Source organism: Bos javanicus, chromosome 18 (genome assembly GCF_032452875.1).
Source record: "Bos javanicus breed banteng chromosome 18, ARS-OSU_banteng_1.0, whole genome shotgun sequence".
In the NCBI taxonomy this organism is placed as follows: domain Eukaryota; kingdom Metazoa; phylum Chordata; class Mammalia; order Artiodactyla; family Bovidae; genus Bos; species Bos javanicus.
The window spans coordinates 26,958,422-26,979,334 of record NC_083885.1 but is presented as its reverse complement, the minus strand read 5'-3'; the positions used below and the strand labels follow the sequence as shown (position 1 = coordinate 26,979,334).

Below are 20,913 nucleotides of genomic sequence, written 5' to 3'. Positions count from 1 at the left end.
TTACTAGCTTTACTAAGATTTATCAGCTCTACCACTTAATTTCCAAAGTGTGCATGAAGATCTAACATAAGATGCTGTGATGAATAAGATAATGCATGTAAAGTACTTAGTGTAGTACCTGATACTTGATAACTCTTATCAATATAAGCAGCTGAGACTTCCCTTGTGGTCACAGGCTAAGGTTCCATGCTCCCAATGAAGGGGTCTCAGGTTCAATCCCTGTTCAGGGAACTAGATCCCACATGCCACCAGTTAAGTGCTCAAATGCCTCAACTAAGACCCAGGGCAGCCAAATAAATAAATATTTAAGCAGCCATCATTTTTTGACCACTGCGTTAATTTGCTCTGTGTGTGTGGGTATGTGCCTCCTCAGTCATTCAGTCATGTCTGACTCTTTGTGACCCCATGGACTGTAGCCCGCCAGGTTCCTCTGTCTATGGAGTTCTCCAGCAAGAACACTGGAATTGGTTGCCATTTCCTCCTCCAGGAAATCTTCCAGACTCAGAGATCAAACCCTCATCTCTTGCATCTCCTGCACTGTAGGTAGATTCTTTAGCACTAGAGCCACTTGTATTAGTGTGTTAGGGCTGCCATACAAAGTACCGCAGATTGGGTGGCTTGAACAACAGAAATGTATTCTCACAGTTCTGGAGGCTAGAAGGTCAAGCTCAAGATGTCAGCAGGGTACTTTCTCCTGAGGCCTCTCCCCGTGGCTTGCAGATGGCACCTCCTCGCTGTGCCCTCTCATGGCCTGCCCTCTGTGTGTGCTCCCTGCTGTCCCTTCTACTTAAAAGGACACCAGTCATATCAGATTAGGGCCTCGTCGTAATGGCCTCATGTTAGCTAATCACCTCTTTAAAGACCTTCTCGCCAAAGTTACATTCTGAGGCACTGCAGGTTGGCACTTCAACATATGAATTAGGGGCAGGGGGACAAAATTCAGCTTGTAACAACCACTTACTCTTTGCTATCTATTATGTGTCAGGCACAAGGCCAGAAACTTCTTTCTTCTGACCTGGCCCCAAGTGTGTTTTTAGCTTTACTTCATAAATTTTTATACTCTTTACGTCAGCTCCTTTAGCAGTTTACCTACCCTGATTTTTTTTCCAAAATAGAAACAGGGTTTTTTTCCCCTAATTATTTCATAGGTACAATGTACGTTCATTACAAAATACCCAGACAATGCAAAATGTGTAAAGATAAAAGAGAAGCTACCCACAGTCCCACTACAAAGAAATAATCACAGTTTCCAGTTTTGTATATGGACAGAATTTTTTTTCTTTTTCTATTTACACATATACAAGTTTGTTATTTTCCAACCTTGAGATTATACTCTGGCTATCGTACAGAGTATATTTTTCACTTAAAATATTTTAGACTTTTTTCATGTCAAGAAGCATAAATCTATATCACAACTACATAATATTTCTACATAATATTTTAAAATAATATGTAGTAGTTCATGGAGACTCTGTTTTCCAACACTAACTGACAAATGTTTTTGCTATTATAAAAAAAAAGTTCAGTGAGCATCTTTGTTAAAGCATCTTTTCCCTGACCATTTTTTATATGCTTTCTTAGATTTAAAAAAAATCATTTAAAATGTTAGATTTGTTGATATATATTTCCTGATTTCCTTCCAGAAACATGTTCCAATTATACTCTTTCTAAGTGCCTAACAGGTTAATATAATTACCAAGAAACGTGCTGACTTTGCATCAACCCTTTCCCACCCCCTGCTTTCCCCGACTATAACCATCCTTTTGAGAAGCCCTGTAATATTAATCGAACCAATATAACATGGCCCTTTCCCCTCAGAGTGAAAGGCTTAAACAGATGATACAATTTGCAAGAAACACATGGAAACATATATCCAAGTGCTAAATTATACGTAGTACAGATGCTAAGCACCCTGGGAGGCTCAACTTATTTTCTTCTGCTTTTAATCCCCAAACAGAGTTGAACTGAAACAGAGCCATGAGTTGTAATGTGTTTGATATAATGTACTAAAGTAATACCTAATCAGGCTCAACTAAACAAACTGATGCAAAAATAGCCACTACCAACCACTCTCTACCTACACCTGGTACTATGATTACTTTAACTACTAAACACCAGTCACGTTGATTTTCATTATTTTTCTCTTAAGGGTCCACTTCTGAACTTGTTTTCTATTTGCTCTCTCTCACTCAAATGCTGCTCCCCTGGGCCACCACCCAATGATTTCTTTTCACTATTCAGGTTTCAGTGTCATTCATCTCACTCATGACATCCTCAGAAAGCCCAGTACATACTTTCTTTTCGTCATAATATATACCATGGGCAAGAATTATCTGGCTTATTTTATATTTGTTTCATATTGGTCTCTACATACTAGGATGTGAACTCAATAAATGCGGTAATCTCAGCTGTTTCATCCATCACTGTATAAAATCCTGTACTCCTTATCTTTGAGTCGTCTTTTTCACATTTTAAAATCAAGTAGTATATTACACCGGAGAAGGCAATGGCACCCCACTCCAGTACTCCTGCCTGGAAAATCCCATGGACGGAGGAGCCTGGTAGGCTGCAGTCCATGGGGTCGCTAGGAGTCAGACACATCTGAGCAACTTAACTTTTACTTTTCACTTTCCTGCACTGGAGAAGGAAATGGCAACCCACTCCAGTGTTCTTGCCTGGAGAATCCCAGGGACGGGGGAGCCTGGTGGGCTGCCGTCTATGGGGTCACACAGAGTCGGACACAACTGAAGTGACTTAGCAGCAGCAGCAGCAGCAGTGATGGGAGTGTAAGCTGAAACTACTTCATAGAGCCAGTTTGTGAAGAGCCTGCATGCCACACTGAGAAAGTTACAACATGTCTGATGCTTTAAGTGATCAGATCTGCTTTTCAAGAAGAAAACTGGGGACAAGGTGAGACAAGGGACTTTAGTTAGAGAGACTTGGAGGAACTTATTTCAATAATTTGAGGTGGGAGATGCTGTAACCCAAAACAGAATTTATATTGACTGGGGTAACTTTTATAATTTAGTCATAAAACTAAAGAACACTTACTGATGACAAAGTCCTAAGCCCTTTCTCCTAGCCTAAAGTTCTTTTCTTTTCAAGCAAAAGCAGTAAAGAACTCCACAGGGATTTTGCTTCTAGGAGTCCCAAAAATCTCAACATATTTTCAAGACCCTGAACACTGCCTGGCAAATAACAGGTATTTAATACTGGGTAGAGAATGAATTGGAGAAGGTAATGGCACCCTACTCCAGTACTCTTGCCTGGAAAATCCCATGGATGGAGGAGCCTGGAAGGCTGCAGTCTATGCCGTCTATGGGGTCGCACAGAGTCGGACACGACTGAAGCGACTTAGCAGCAGCAGCAGTATATTACACAGTGTCATTTAGACGGCAATAAGATATAAATGGCATTGCCTGCACGTGCTCATACTTGGTCATATCTGCTCATATTGTCGGGAGAAGGCAATGGCAACCCACTCCAGTACTCTTGCCTGGAAAATCCCATGGACGGAGGGGCCTGGTGGGCTGCAGTCCATGGGGTCGCTAGGCGTCGGACACAACTGAGCGACTTCACTTTATTTTTTCACTTTCATGCATTGGAGAAGGAAATGGCAACCCACTCCGGTGTTCTTGCCTGGAGAATCCCAGGGACTGGGGAGCCTGGTGGGCTGCCGTCTATGGGGTCGCACAGAGTCAGACACAACTAAAGCGACTTAGCAGCAGCAGCAGCAGCAGCTCATATTGTCATCTCTTCATTAGAGCTGGTGTATATTGAAAACTACTTGCATGGAGTTTAAATGCCATGTAAAATATCTTTGAAAATTATGTTATAATTTAGCATTGAATTGAATATACACAAAGCCATAGAAACAGAGCACCAGAAACAGAACATATGTTTGATGTTAGTGAAACAAATAATCATAGCAAGAGAAATAATCACATTTTCATTTTTTTCTTTCAAACAAAAATAAGTGCATTATGCAGACTATGAAACGAAGGTCTATCCAAGAAGTTTAAACTGTGTCACATTTTGTTACTAAGATGCATGCAAAATCTGTGTTCATTACCTACCAAGCAAAAGATTTAAAAATCATAAACATTTATGCACCTAATTGTAGACCTTCACAATAAATAAAAATAAATGCTAGAACTTCAAGTAAAAGTAGACAAATCTACAACTACAATCAGATATAATTGATAGAAAAAATAGAATACTAATAAAGATATACAATTGACAGCATTCAAAGTGAAAGTCGCAGAGTCGTGTCTGAATCTTCACGACCTCATGGATTATCCATGGAATTCCCCAAGCCAGAATACTGGAGTGGGTAGCCTTTCCCTTCTCTAGGGGATCTTCCCAACCCAGGGATCGAACTCAGGTCTCCCGCACTGCAGGCAGATTCTTTACCCACTGAGCCACAAAGGAAGCCTTGATCCTTCATGTCGGCTCGTCCTATCATTGTGAAGCAGAATTCACCAACATTCAAAAATCAATGTAATTCATCTTATTAACATACTAAGAAAAACCTATATGCATCTTAGTAGAAATGGAAAATACATATGACAAAATCCAATATTAATTTGTGATTTTTAAAAAATACTCTCAGCAAACTACAAATAGAGAGAACTTTCTCAACACACTAAAAGCATCTACATAAAATTTACAGCAACCATAAAAAAATGGCAAGAGACTGGATATTTCTCTCCAAAGAACAGGATAAGACAAGGATGTCCATGTTCATCAGTTCTAGTCAGCAATGGGCAGTAAGGCAAGGAGAACAAATAAAGGGCATCCAGTCCAGAGTGAAAGAAGTAAAGTAGTCTTTATTCACAGAAGACATGAATGTCTATGTGAAAAAAAACAGAATGTGCAATAGAGCAACTGGAACTAGGAGGCAGATTTACAAGTGTTGCAGGATACAAGCTGCTGCTGCTAAGCCGCTTCAGTCGTGTTCAACTCTGTGCAACCCTATGGACTACAGCCTACCAGGCTCCTCCATCCATGGGATTTTCCAGGCAAGAGTACTAGAGTGGGTTGCCATTGCCTTCTCCGGCAGGATACAAGACCAACATACAAAAGACAATTATATTTCTTTTACCAGCAGCAAACTACTGAAACTTGAAATATTTAAATGTATCACAACAGTATCAAAAATATTAAATGATTAGTGATAAACTGGATAAAGTATGTGCAATATCTGAACACAGAAAACTAAAACACATTGTTGAGAGAAACAGAGGACCTAAATAAATAAAGTGATAAATCATCTTTATGAGTCAGGAGATTCAATATTGTTGAAATACCAATTCTCCCAAATCAATCACATAAAATCATAATCAAAATTCAAGCAGACTTTTTCTGTAGAAGTTGACAAACTGATTTTAACCCTTATGTGGAAATACAATGGATCTCAAATATCTAAAATGACTTTGAAAAAGAATAAAATTGGAGGATCAGCATTACTATTATAGAGCTATGCAACCAAGGATGAGTCATTGCAAAAAAATTAACAAATACAGAATAATAAGTCCAGAAATCAGATTCAAACATATATAAACAACTGATTTTCAACAAATTCACAAAGACAATTCAGGAGAGAAAGAAAAATCTTTTAAACAGATGGTGGTGCAACAACTGGATATCCATAAACAAAGGCAAAAAATTGATATATACTCATATCATATAGAAAAATTAACTCAGTGTGGGTCATAGATATTGTAAAAATTGAAAATTATACATTTCTAGAAGAAATCATAGCAGAAAATAGTTTTAACTTGGACTAGGGAAAATGTCTAAGACATAACACAAAAAAATGGTCCATAAGAAAAAAATAAATTGAAATCTACAGATTCAATGCAATCCCCATTAAGCTACCAACGGTATTTTTCACAGAGCTAGAACAAATAATTTCACAATTTGTATGGAAATACAAAAAAACCTTGAATAGCCAAAGCAATCTTGAGAAAGAAGAATGGAACTGGAGGAATCAACCTGCCTGACTTCAGGCTCTACTACAAAGCCACAGTCATCAAGACAGTATGGTACTGGCACAAAGACAGAAATATAGATCAATGGAACAAAATAGAAAGCCCAGAAATAAATCCACACACCTATGGACATCTTTGACAAATGAGGCAAGAATATACAATGGAGAAAAGACAATCTCTTTTCTTTGGTGGTGTTGGGAAAACTGGTTAACCACTTGTAAAAGAATGAAACTAGAACACTTTCTAACGCCATGCACAAAAATAAACTCAAAATGGATTAAAGATCTAAATGTAAGACCAGAAACTATAAAATTCCTAGAAGAGAACATAGGCAAAACACTCTCCGACATACATCACAGCAGGATCCTCTATGATCCACCTCCCAGAATATTAGAAATAAAAGCAAAAATAAACAAATGGGACCTAATTAAAATTAAAAGCTTCTGCACAACAAAGGAAACTATTAGCAAGGTGAAAAGACAGCCTTCAGAATGGGAGAAAATAATAGCAAATGAAGCAACTGACAAACAACTAATCTCAAAAATATACAAGCAACTCCTACAGCTCAACTCCAGAAAAATAAATGACCCAATCAAAAAATGGGTCAAAGAACTAAATGGACATTTCTCCAAAGAAGACATACAGATGGCTAACAAACACATGAAAAGATGCTCAACATCACTCATTATCAGAGAAATGCAAATCAAAACCACAGTGAGGTACCATTTCATGCCAGTCAGAATGGGTGCGATCCAAAAGTCTACAAACAATAAATGCTGGAGAAGGTGTGGAGAAAAGGGAACCCTCTTACACTGTTGGTGGGAATGCAAACTAGTACAGCCACTATGGAGAACAGTGTGGAGATTCCTTAAAAAACTGGAAATAGAACTGCCATACGACCCAGCAATCCCACTGCTGGGCATACACACTGAGGAAACCAGAATCGAAAGAGACACGTGTACCCCAGTGTTCATCGCGGCACTGTTTATAATAGCCAGGACATGGACGCAACCTAGATGTCCATCAGCAGATGAATGGATAAGAAATCGGTGGTACATATACACAATGGAGTATTAGTCAGCCATTAAAAAGAATACATTTGAATCAGCTCTAATGAGGTGGATGAAACTGGAGCCTATTATACAGAGTGAAGTAAGCCAGAAAGAAAAACACCAATATAGTATACTAACGCATATATATGGAATTTAGAAAGATGGTAACAATAACCCTGTATGCGAGACAGCAAAAGAGACACACATATATAGAACAGTCTTATGGACTCTGTGGGAGAGGGCAAGGGTGGGATGATTTGGGAGAATGGCATTGAAACATGTATAATATCATATGTGAAATGAATCACCAGTCCAGGTTCGATGCCTGATACAGGATGCTCGGGGCTGATGCACTGGGATGACCCAGAGGAATGGTATGGGGAGGGAGGTGAGAGGGGGTTCAGGATGGGGAACACGTGTACATCCATGGCGGATTCATTTTGATGTATGGCAAAACCAATATGATATTGTAAAGTAATTAGCCTCCAATTAAAATAAATAAATTTATATTAAAAAAATAAATTGATAAACTGGACATTGTATTAGTTAGCATTCTCCAGAGAAACAGAACCAATAAGGTGTATATGCTAGTGGTAAAGAACCTGTCTGCCAATGCAGGAGACATAAGAGACATAGGTTCAATCCCTAGGCTGGGAAGATCCCCTGGAGGAGGGCATGGCAATCCACTCCAGTATTCTTGCCTGGAGAATCCCCATGGACCAAGAAGCCTGGTAGGCTACAGTCCATAGGGTCACAAAGAGTCATGCATATATGTATATAGAGAGAAGGAAACTTACTGTAAGGAACTGACTCATGGAATTATGGAGGCTAAGAAGCCTTAATCGGCAGTTAGCAAGTTGGAGATTCAGGGTGTATCGTTTTCATCTAAGTCCAAAGGACTGAGAACCAAGAGAGCTGATGGTATAAGTTCCATTCCAAAAGCCAACAGGCTTGAGAGTAAAGAGCCAATGTTTCTGTTCAAGTCCAACACAGAAAAGACTGAAAAGTGAAAGTCGCCCACTCATGTTCAATTCAACCCCATGGACTATACAGTCCATGGAATTCTCCAGGCCAGAATACTGGAGTGGGTAGCCTTTCCCTTATCCAGGGGATCTTCCCAACTTAGGGATCCCACATTGCAGGCAGATTCTTTACCAGCTGAGCCACAAGGGAAGCCCAAGCATACTGGAGTGGGTACCCTACCCCTTCTCCAGCGGATCTTCCCAACCCAGGAATTGAACCAGGGTCTCCTGCATTGCAGGTGGATTCTTTACCAACTGAGCTATCAGGGAAACTGAAAAGACTGAACATCCCAGTTCAAAGCAGTCAGGCAGGAGTTTCCTCTCAGTAGATTAGGGAATTGTCTTTTTAGTTCCATTCAGGCTTTCAGCGGATTGGTTGAGGGTCATCCAAATTAGCGAGGACAATCTGCTTTGGTTAGTCAACTAATTCAGATGTTATTCTCATCTAAATACAACCTCACAGACACACCCATAATAATGTTTGTGCAAATATTTGGACACTACATAGTCCAGTGAAGATGACCCATCAAATTAACCATCACGGACTTCACCAAAATTTTAAACTACTCCTTCTTGAAAGAAAGTCTTAAGACAATGAAAAGAAGCAAAAGACTTAGAGAAAACATTTACAAAGCAGATACCTGATAAGGGGCTTGTATTTGGAATATATAAGAACTCTTGAAATTTATCAATAAGACATCAAACAACCCAGTTTTTTAAAATGTGTAAAAAAAATGGAACAGATGGTTTACAGAGAAGATGTATGAATAGCAAACAAGTATATGTTGAAATAATTCAACATCATTAATCATGAGGAAAATGCAAATTAAAACCACAACTAAATACCACTACAAATCTATTTAAAGCATTATTTTTTTTTAATGACCATACCAAGTATTGGCAAAGATAAGGAGGAACTTAAACTTTCAAACATTGATAATAGGAAAGTCATATGGTAGAATCACTTTGGAAACAACTGGGCATTTTCTTTAAAAGTTAAACCTACCGTATGATCCACCCATTCCTCTCCTATGTATTTACCTAAGAGAAAGAATGCATATGTCCATATAATGACTTGTGCACAAATATTCATAACAGATATATGAATGCTCAAACTACCACACAATTGCACTCATCTCACACGCTAGTAAAGTAATGCTCAAAATTCTCCAAGCCAGGCTTCAGCAATATGTGAACCGTGAACTTCCTGATGTTCAAGCTGGTTTTAGAAAAGGCAGAGGAACCAGAGATTAAATTCCAACATCCTCTGGATCATAGAAAAAGCAAGAGAGTTCCAGAAAAACATCTATTTCTGCTTTATTGACTATGCCAAAGCCTTTGACTGTATGGATCACAATAAACTGTGGAAAATTCTGAAAGAGATGGGAATACCAGACCACCTGATCTGCCTCTTGAGAAATGTGTATGCAGGTCATACACGGCATCTGGTCCCACCACTTCATGGGAAATAGATGGGGAAACAGTGGAAACAGTGTAAGACTTTATTTTTCTGGGCTCCAAAATCACTGCAGACGGTGACTGCAGCCATGAAATTAAAAGACGCCTACTCCTTGGAAGGAAAGTTATGACCAACCTAGATAGCATATTCAAAAGCAGAGACATTACTTTGCCAACAAAGGTTCGTCTAGTCAAGGCTATGGTTTTTCCTGTGGCCATGTATGGATGTGAGAGTTGGACTGTGAAGAAGGCTGAGCACCGAAGAATTGATGCTTTTGAACTGTGGTGTTGGAGAAGACTCTTGAGAGTCCCTTGGACTGCAAGGAGATCCAACCAGTCCATTCTGAAGGAGATCAGCCCTGGGATTTCTTTGGAAGGAATGATGCTGAAGCTGAAACTCCAGTACTTTGGCCACCTCATGCGAAGAGTTGACTCATTGGAAAAGACTCTGATGCTGGGAGGGATTCGGGGCAGGAGGAGAAGGGGACGACAGAGGATGAGATGGCTGGATGGCATCACTGACTCGATGGACGTGAGTCTGAGTGAACTCCGGGAGTTGGTGCTGGACAGGGAGGCCTGGCGTGCTGTGATTCATGGGGTCGCAAGGAGTCGGACACTACTGAGCGACTGATCTGATCTGATCTGATATTTATAATAGTCAAAACCTGGAAAAAAACCAAAGGCTCATAACTGGGTAAAGGAATGAATAAATGGTATATCATACAAAGGAATGCTACTCAGCAATAGAAAGAAATGAATAATTATCACAACATTAATTAATAAACACCACAAATTAATAAATACCACAATTAATAAGCACCACAAATATAATAAACACCACAACATCAGTGAATCCCAAAATAACTGAATGAAAGAACTCAGACCAAAAATAGAAAGTTTTATATACTACAAGGAATGTACAGATACAGAAAATATTAAAGTAATCTATATTAATAAAAATTCAGTGGTTGCCTAAGAACACGGCTGGAGTGAGGGAGACTTCTGAGTGAGCTTAGGAAATGGGGATTACAAAAGGATATAATGAAACTTTGGGGGTATAATGGATGTGCTCATGATCTTCACTGTAGTGATGATCTCACGGGTGTAGCACACATCAAAATTTATGATACACCTTAGGTAATGTGTAGTTTATTGTATTTATTTATACTTCAATAATGGCTTCCCAAGTGGTGCTAGAGGTAAAGAACCTGCCTGCCAATGCTGGAGACGTAAGAGGCATGGGTTTGATTCCTGGGTTGGGAAGATCCCCTGAAGGAAAGCATGACAGCCCATTCCAGTATTCTTGCCTGGAGAATCCCATGGACAGAGGAGCCTGGTGGGCTGCAGTTCATAGGGTCACAAAGGGTTGAACACAACTGAAGCCACTTAGCACGCACACATACTTCAAAAAAGCTACTACCAAAAAAAGCCTGCATCCCTAATATAACAATATTTTAAAGAGAGCAAATAAGAGCAAAAAAGAAAGTATAGGTTAGTTCCCCCATATTATATATAAAAATATTTTATAAGGAGAAAAATAAAGCAATAAAAAAGCTTACCTCCAGAGATGTAAATAATATCTCATACAAAACACCCTCACTGTATCACTGCATATGATGCAAATTTCTCTATTTAAAAATAAAGATCCTGGGGCTTCCCTGGTGGTCCAGTGGTTAAGAATCCACCTTGCAATGTAGGGGACACTGGTTCCATCCCTGGTCCGAGGATCCCACAGACCACAGTGGCAACCAAGTGCCACGACTGCTGAGCCTTTGCACCTCAACTATCGAAGCCCTTGTGCCTAGAGCCCACCCATGCTCTGCCATGAGAAGCCACTGCAGCAAGAAGCCCACACACTGCAACGCGAGAGTAGCCCCTACCTGCCACTAGAGAAAAGCCCACGCGTAGAAACGAAGGCCCAACACGCCCAAAAATACAAACGCATTGAATTTTCTTAAAAAATGAATATAAAAATAATGATCCTGCTCATAAGTTAGCAAAAGTGAGTTTCTAATTTCTGATTTGTTTTAATGAAAATATTTTTAAAGTTATAAAACTAAAATCACATTGAATATATATTTTATTTTATAAAAAGGGAAGAATCTGAAATAGTATATGGAGGTACCAGTAAACTTTTTCAAATAATTAGGAAAACACATAATCATATAAATTTTATGTGAAGTATATAAATTTTAAAAGGAGAAAAATAATAGTATATAATTCCATATAATAGTGTATATATATATATAGTATATATAGTATGTAGTAATATATAATAGTATATATTCCATATAATTCCATCCCAAAGGCACCTAATCTTCGTTTAAAAGCAAAACTAGGAAGACAGATATCAAAATGTATATCATTGAAATTATAAGCACTGTACATTTTGTGTTGATATTTTTTTTAGTATTGAATCAAAATCATGGGGATGTAATGTACCCCATGATGACTATAGCTAATGCTATATCAAACATCTGAAAGTTGCTAAGAAAGTAGACCTTAAAAGCTCTTATCACACGGAAAAACAATTAACTAAGTGTGACGATGGATGTTAACTAGACTTAGTACAGTGATCATTTCACAATATATGCAAATATCAAATTATTATGCTGGACACCTGAAACTAATATGTCAGTTTATCTCAGTTTTTAAAAATACTGAGTCAGGTATTTCCTCAGCCACAATAGAAGCTCTACAATAAATTAGCTATTTTAGATTGTTTAATTTCAGATGGTTTTTATTAAATACTAGGTGTGAGGCTATTGTTCTTTGACTTCTTTAAAGCTTTGACTGCTCTTTATATAATAATAAGGATTGAAAAGACACAGGCATGATCTTAATTCCACATTCTGTATTCCCCTCACCATTCAGTAGGACTAAAGAATGCTTCCAGTATTTTCTCTGCAATTTGAAGTCTTTCTGGGTTTAGTGTAAATAGTTGTAGGTCAGCATTTCAGCAACTTTTCTATAAAACACAAAATAGAACACGTCCAAATGCTGTATTTTTCAGCACTATTAAGTCCCAGTGTTATTAAGCTCAAACTTGAACTAGCCCTGTAGGGTAAATTGCAAGAAACACACTCATAAATTCTCTGTGAGTTCAGTAGCATTCACTTGGACAGTCTGCATGCTTCTTTAATATTTTCAACAGGCTTGTTTTTGCTTTGGATTTTTCCAGTATACATATACTTAGTTATAAATGTTATGTACATGCAAGCCTACTCATAATATACACTATAAATACCAGGGTCGGGGGGAGAGATCTTTTTAAAACATTAAACAAAGATGAAATTAGCCATGTTTTAAAAAATAATTTATTTGATGTATTATTGGAACAAGTAACCTTCTTATTGTCACTAAAAAATGTATCACTGTGATTCAAAGGTCTGGCTCTTGGTTGAACTTACTTCAACACTGAGTTTTAGCTGCCTGCTGCTGCTGCTGCTAAGTCGCTTCAGTCGTGTCCAACTCTGTGCGACCCCATGGACTGCAGCCCACCAGGCTCCTCCATCCATGGGATTTTCCAGGCAAGAGTGCTGGAGTGGGGTGCCAATGCCTTCTCCAGTTTTAGCTGCCAGTATTCACTAAATAAGCTACCTCCCACAACATAGAGATCTCTAAAAGGGCGAGAAAACACATCACCAGCTTGCTAAATAAGTTATGATGTTCACATACTAATCACACAGAGTTCACTTCATGTCTCCGATGTATCATTTTTAAATACCTTGCTAAGGGGATTATTTCATACCTGTGAATCGTATATCAAGTAGTTTCCTAGAAATTTTCTTTCTGTTTTTTTCTTTTTTAGTTTACTTCTTTAACTTGATTATCTTATTGTTTCTGACCTCAATAAGTATTCCAACAGGCTTATAGGGGAAATAGAAGAAATGAGGCTCTATCATTTTCTACTGTTTGCTTTTTTTATTTTTGCATTATTGATATAACTTAAAATTCATGATTTCTTTGCAGTAATCACATTTAACAGCATTACTGACATATAATTGACATACAGTAAATTGCACATATTTAAACATGTACAATTTGATTAGTTTTGACATATGTATACATTCTGGAAGCCATCATCACAGTATTTTTATTATGCAACTTTATATTAAGTCTTGAAAACAGGTAGGATAAGTCCTGAAACTTTATTTATCAAAACAGTTTTGGCTCTTCTAAGTCCATTGCATTTCCATGTTGAATTTTAGAATCAGTTTACTTTGACACACAAAGACTGCTGGGGGTTTGGGCTGCAATTGCCTTGGATCTATTAGATAAAGTGGGGATAATTTACACCTTAATTTTGTCTCTTCATTACTAGATTTCTCTCCTATCAAGTATTGAGAGAGATAGATTCAAACCTATGACTAACATTGTGGATTTGTCTAGTTTTTGGTTGCAGTTCCATCCATTTGTATTGTTATATATTCTGACAATCTGTTATTAGGTGAGTAAACATTTAGAATTATTATGTCCTCTTGATAAACTGACCCCTTTATCATTATAAAATCACCTTTTCCTTGATAAAGTCTTTTCTCTGAAATTTACTTTGTCTGATTTTAAAATAGTCACTCCAAATTTCTTTTAATCAGGGTTAGCATGGCATGTTTCCCTTCTTTTACTTTTAACCCATTTGTTACTTGAGATACCATAGTTACATCTAACGCTATTATTAATACGATCTGGTTTCAGTCTTACTATTTGTTTTCTATTAGTCCTTTTACGCTCCTTTTTTCTGCCTCCTTCTGTACAAATTATTTTTATGAATCCATTTTATCTCCTTTATTGTTTTATTAGCCATAACTTTGTTTTGTTATTTTAGTGGGTTTTTTTTTTTATTATTGCTTTGAGGTTTATGGTATTCATCTTTCTCACAGTCTACCTTCAAGTGATATTATACTGTCTATATAGTATTTTTAGAATAGTATACTTTCATTTCTTCTCTTCCCCTTTTATGTTTTTGTTACCATATTTTTTACTTTAACATTTATATTATAAACCCATCACAGCCTAATTCATTCCTTCCCCAGAGAGAAGCTAGGATCTGGGGGTTTTCATTCGCTTGCTCTGTGCAGAGGCTGAGGGAGGGGCTATGGTGACTGCCTGCTGCTACTTCAAACCACCGTTTTTGTTCCCACTGGCCCCCAGGCACCTAGACTACGCCAGGTGCCAGGAGCACTCCAAAGGCACAGGCGAGATAGAAGCCAGTACTTCAGGCAGTCCCCCCAAAAGCTGGAGTGCTGGGGACATAGTCCATCTCTTTCCCTCTCTCAGAAGAAGCTGGACACTAGGGGTTTCTCTCTGATTGTATGGTGCTGTGTCAGGAGTACGGATTATGGTTAGACAATTCTCAATTTTTCCTACTGGCTTTGAAGTGGCTGGCTTTGGAGCCTCTCAACTTGTTTCTGAATTTCTCATAGCAGGGTTTGTCATTAATTGTTGTTGAATCAATGTGTCCAGGGGGAAAAATGGGGGCCCAGGGCTGCTAATTCCACCGTCTTGCTGATGGCACCCCTCCTTCTCTCTTAAAAGGTAACATAAATCTTTGGGTGATGGTCAAAAAACGTACAGAAAACGTTATGAACTGAACTAAATGCTATGAAACAACACAACGTTTTTCACTTAAACCATTTAACCAAAAAAACTGATTGACTATATGAGAAGGAAACACTTTCTTGAGGAAGTGAATAGATAAGCAGAGGAAAACTTCTCCAAGAAAAGGAGTTGCTCCTGTAACAAGAAGAAGAGGGGAGAACTGGAACAAAAGCAAGTCTGAGGCAGGATGGGGCCAGGGAAATGGCAGGGGTCTGATCAAGCAAAGTCTGAAAACCTGAGTAAGTCATTTTAGACTTCGTTCTGACAGCAATCAGAAACCATTACATGACTTTTAGCAGAACACAACACAATAGGTATGGATTTGAAAAGACTGGCTTGACTTCCCTGGTGGCTCAGATGGTAAAGCATCTGTCTACAATGCGGGAGACCCGGGTTCAAGCCCTGGGTTGGGAAGATCCCCTGGAGAAGGAAATGGCAATCCACTCCAGTACTATTGCCTGGAAAATCCCATGGACAGAGCAGCCTGGTAGGTTACAGTTTCTGGGGTCTCAAAGAGTTGGACATGACTGAGAGACTCCACTTTTCTAGATAAATCAGGAGGAAAGGGAAGAAGCAGTATGAAAACCTAGTTGTCCTTGACCTAGATTAGTATGTTGAAAGGATTCTTTCAAACAAATAAGAGAAGAGAGAAGAAAAATCGCACCGAGTATCAGCCCGCAGAGTACATAGAGTTGAGAGGCCCTTGCGGAGGAAGGATGAGAGAGAAAATCGACATGAGGAAGTACTGTACATAGTTAGATGTACCCGAGACTGTAGACTACAGCAAACAACTGAACTCCATTCCTGACTTGGCCACTTGTCAGTCCTGAAATTCTAGACAAGTCAATTATCCCTATTCTACAGATGAAGAAACTTAAAGTCTAAGAGGCTAACTGTTCCTACTTCACCCAGTTGTAGTGTGACATGTAAACGCTGCTGCTGCTGCTGCTGCTGCTAAGTCGCTTCAGTCGTATCCGACTCTGTGCAACCCCATAGACGGCAACCCACCAGGCTCCCCCATCCCTGAGATTCTCCAGGCAAGAACACTGGAGTGGGTTGCCATTTCCTTCTCCAACGAATAGAAGTAAAAAGTGAAAGTGAAGTCGCTCAGTCGTGTCCGACTCTTAGTGACCCCATGGACTGCAGCCTACCAGGCTCCTCTGTCCATGGGATTTTCCAGGCAAGAGTACTGGAGTGGGGTGCCATTGCCTTCTCCTAGCATTAATGCTAGACCCCCCAAAAAGTGCATCAAAAGTGTTAACTCTTAGATGTGATGATGTTGTAAAACTAAGCTGACTCAGCAAGGTTAAGTGATGTATGCTCTAGGTCACACAACTGGTAGCTATAAAATTGTTTTTTTTTTAATAACCTTCTCAACACACATAGATTATTCAGCATAAGAATTATACTGATTTATACCCCTGCAAAAAACGCCAATTTCCCACACTGGTACAAATGTCAAAAATTGTCATTTAAAAAAATATCATTTATTAAATAAGATTTTAAAAGATTTGAGTTCTATCTCAGGACTTCCTAGCAAAAAAAAAAAAAAAGATCCATTTCATACACAAATGTTAATTTCTGTGGTACTATATGACTGTAAAAGTCTAGATCAAAGGTTACGCTGACAAACAGAATGTGGACTACAATATTACAAAGTCAAAATATTCTGCTGTCATATGTTTCACTATCTATTATCATTTTGCTTTCATACTTTGACTTGAATTGATAAAGTCTGTATTGTTCCTCAAAATAATATATATTTGAAACTCTAAATAGGGAGCATGGAGATTACACATACATAAAATATCATTTGTATGTGGAATCTAAAAAACATATATAAATGGGCTTATTTACAAAACAGAAAGAGACAGACTTCAAAGACAAACAAGACTATCAAAGGGGAGATGTAGGGAAGGGGAAAATTAGGAGTATATACACACAATTTTATATAAAATAGATAATCAACAAGGATGTACTGTGTACCACAGGGAACTCTACTCAGTATTCTGTAATAACCTATATGGGAAAAGAATCTGAAAAAGAATGGATATATGTATATGTATAACTGAATCACTTTGCTGTATACCTGAAACTAATACAACTTACAATATTAAATCAATCTAAACTTACAAATCTGTTAATCAACTACAGTGGTCGTTGTTTAATTGCCATCATGTCCAACTCTTTTGTGTTCAGTTCAGTTCAGTCTCTCAGTCATGTACAACTCTTTGCGATCCCATGGACTGCAACACACCAGGCTTCCCTGTCCATCATCAACTCCCAAACCTTGCTCAAACTCATGTCCATCCAGTTGGTGATGCTATCCAATCATCTCATCCTCTGTCATCCCCTTCTGCTTTCAATCTTTCCCAGCATCAGGACATTTTCCAATGAGTCAGTTCTTTCCATCAGGTGGCCAAGGCATTGGAGCTTCAGCATCACTTCTTCCAATGAATATTCAGGACTGATTTCCTTTAGGATGGACTGGTTTGATCTCCTTGCAGTCCAAGGGACTCTCAAGAGTCTTCTCCAACACCACAGTTCAAAAGCATCAATTCTTTGGTGCTCAGCTTTCTCTATGGTCCAACTCTCACATCCATACATGACTACTAGAAAAACCATAGCTTTGACTAGATGGACCTTTGTCAACAAAGTAATGTCTCTGCTTTTTAATACACTGTCTAGGTTGGTCACAGTTTTTCTTCCAAAGAGCAAGTGTCTTTTCATTTCATGGTTGCAGTCACTATCTGCAGTGATTTTGGAGCCCAAGAAAATAAAGGTCTGTCACTGCTTCCATTGTTTCCCCATCTATTTGCCATGAAGTGATGGGACCGGATACTATGATCTTCATTTTTTAAATGTTAAGCTTTAAGCCAGCTTTTTCACTCTCCTCTTTCACTTTCTCTTCTCTTTAGTTCTTCTTCGCATACTCCAATATAAAATAAAAATTAAATTAAAAAAAATCTTTTAAAAGCATATGCACCTTTAACTGACCTACAAGTTAGTGCACAATACCAGTTTTTCCTACTAATATGCTTCCCAACATCGAAGTGATCTTTAATGGAATATCTGGGGGGACAGCTGTTTCAGGTGGGGATGCTCCCAACTTTGAATCTGTCTCATCTCTGTACAGTATCTCAATTTCCTTGCAGATATTCTAGAAATTGAATACTATGAAAAAGTATTTAGAATTCAAATGATTGTCATCTCTGATTAAAATTCCAGTAGATGTGCCTTTTAGGAAGAAACTTTCTTGAGTACAGTTATAATTGGACATTTTTTTAAGTTTCTTAATAATTTACATTTCCTATGCTTGAGCCAATGTAATGACAAACTGAATGACAGCCAAACATGTCCCTATTATTTGAGTGTAACAATCAAATTCCATGAGGACAGGGCTCAGACAGTGCCCTGTGTTTCTACTTATTTTGCTGCCTCTTTAGACAAATCACATAAAGCCAAAAATTCACCCTGTTTGTAATCAACAGCTCAGTCTCTAATACCATCACAGCTTTCTCTGTAAATGTTGCCTGGGTACTTGAAAAATCATCTTAAAATATACTTTTCAAGTAGCAAGCATAATTGGTGTAACATAAATTAGTCCGACTAATATTCAGACTGATGATGTTTATTTTGACCTTGTTCACTCACCATACTCTTATGTGTGACTCAGATATAGAAAAAGCTGCTTAGTAGTAATGGGAGATCTAACTTTCAAAATTCAGTAGTGACCTTGACCCTTGAATTTTTCCTTTAGTTCAAAAAACAGAGTTCAGCTCTTTACATCAAGGTTAGGTAAAATGAAATTATTTGTTCTATGTGCAGTCTAGGGAAGTTCTCAGTTGATGTTCTATGAATCTCTAACCAAGGTCAAGTCCATAATAAGAGCCAGGTCCCCACAATGGGGGTAATTTAGGTTTATGCAAAGGTGAATCTATCCCTTAAAAGATTTGGGGAGCATAGTATGGGAGATCTGCTGTTGTTGTTCAGTCCCTACGTCATGTCTGACTGTTTGCGACCCCATGGACCACAGCAAGCCAGCCTTCCCTGTCCTTCGCTATCTTCTTGACCTTGTTCAAACTCATGTCAGTTAAGTCGGTGATGCCATCCAACCATCTCATCCTCTGCCACCTCCCCCTCCTTATGCCTTCAATCTTTCCCAGCATCAGTGTCTTTTCTTATGGGTCAGTTCTTCGCATCAAGTGGTCAACATAATTGGAGCTTCAGCATCAGTTCTTCCAGTGAATATTCAGGCTTGATTTCCTTTAGGATTAACTCGTTTGATCTCCTTGCAGTCCAAGGAACTCTCAAGAGTCTTCTCCAGCACCACAATTCGAAGGCATCAATTCTTTGGTGCTCAGTCTTCTTTATGGGAGACACAAGTACGTTAAAATGGATATGTCATAAGATGTTTTTTTAATCATACAGGTAATTTTTTTCCTTTTAATGTTTTGTAAGCCTCAGAATTAAACATGCTTTCAATTGTTCTATGCATAGCCCTTCTCTTATTTTATTAATACTTTATGTTTGTTTTTATTTTCAGTGACTATTTTTTTTCCTCCCTACCCAAAGTCTTGGCTATATACATAACTTTGTAAAATATAGGCCATTTTATGCATCTTTCTGCTTTCAGTTTATGTGAAGGCCACTTAATTTATAATTTAAAACTATGTATTTCCATCAGTCTCATGATTGGGACCCAGGATGGTGCCTCAGAGCCCAGCAGGTGGGGCTGGCTGCATACTTGAGACCATGGGGCCTGGGCAACCTTGAAGGATCTGAAGCAAGGATGTGAACCAAGAGACTAGATTTGTGTATGGGAGGGCGCCCCCTGAAGGTCATGGGGCAGTGCAGCAAGGCAGGAAGGGTCACTTCCCCAAACCCAGGTGACAGGCCACAACAGATTCACTGGAGACCAAGAGACCTGTGTTATTTTTAACTTTTTGTTGATCTTCCTGCAAAAGAAACTTCTGCCTATTGAATAGTCTGTCTATGTAGTTAGTGAAAATTTAAGACATGAAAAGTGTGTTAGTTGCTGAGTCATATCCCACTCTTTGCGACCCCATTGACTGTAGTCCTCCAGGCTCCTCTGTTCGTGGGATTCCCAGGTAAGGATACTGGAGTAGTTAGCCATTCCCCTCTCCAGAGGATCTTCCCAACTCAGGGATCGAACCCAGGTCTCCTGCATAGCAGGCAGATTCTTTTCATCTGAGCCACCAGGGAAGCCAATAAATTAACTTAATAAAATCTGTCAACAAGTTTTACTGTATGATTCCATACACTGTGATATTTTACTTATTTCATCAGAAATAGACACACAGTTTACCTGAGATTTTTAACTATCACAAATGCTCTGAAAGCCAATTAAAATATAAAAGATCAACAGAAAAACCATGGTAGCAGGACCTGGAGAAGGGCCAGGATGCTAATGCTGGCCATATACCCTTTACAGACCCCTGTGACATTTTTAATGGGGTAGATTCTTAGTCCATAGATCATGTCATTCGTCATTTCATTACTAAGTTCCAAATTTCTGTCTAAAATGACTTTATCATTTTTAATATCTCTGCCAGCAATGCCAAAAGATGTGTTTGTCCACAACATCATCAAAATTTGGTATTTCCTGATGTTTCATTGTGTTTTCAACAATAGTAGGTAAAATAGTAATAGGTGAGATGGTGTCTTATTGTTTTCATTTGCCTTTTTCGCATTATTGTGAGCTTGTATATCTTATCTTGCACTTGTTTATTGTTGCAGTAGGATAAGCCAGGCCATGCTGAAATATGA

At 38.5% G+C, this 20,913-nt stretch overlaps 1 long non-coding RNA gene across 1 annotated transcript in view; it reads right to left on the bottom strand.

Moving 5' to 3' along the window:
* Positions 1 to 12,186: 12,186 nt before the first annotated feature.
* The window catches only part of LOC133229850 (uncharacterized), a 75,831-nt gene continuing 67,104 nt past the window's right edge, over positions 12,187 to 20,913 (bottom strand). Inside the window, exon 3 of the long non-coding RNA XR_009730660.1 lies at positions 12,187 to 12,493. This is a non-coding gene — a long non-coding RNA (uncharacterized LOC133229850). The remainder of the gene's footprint in view (positions 12,494 to 20,913) is intronic.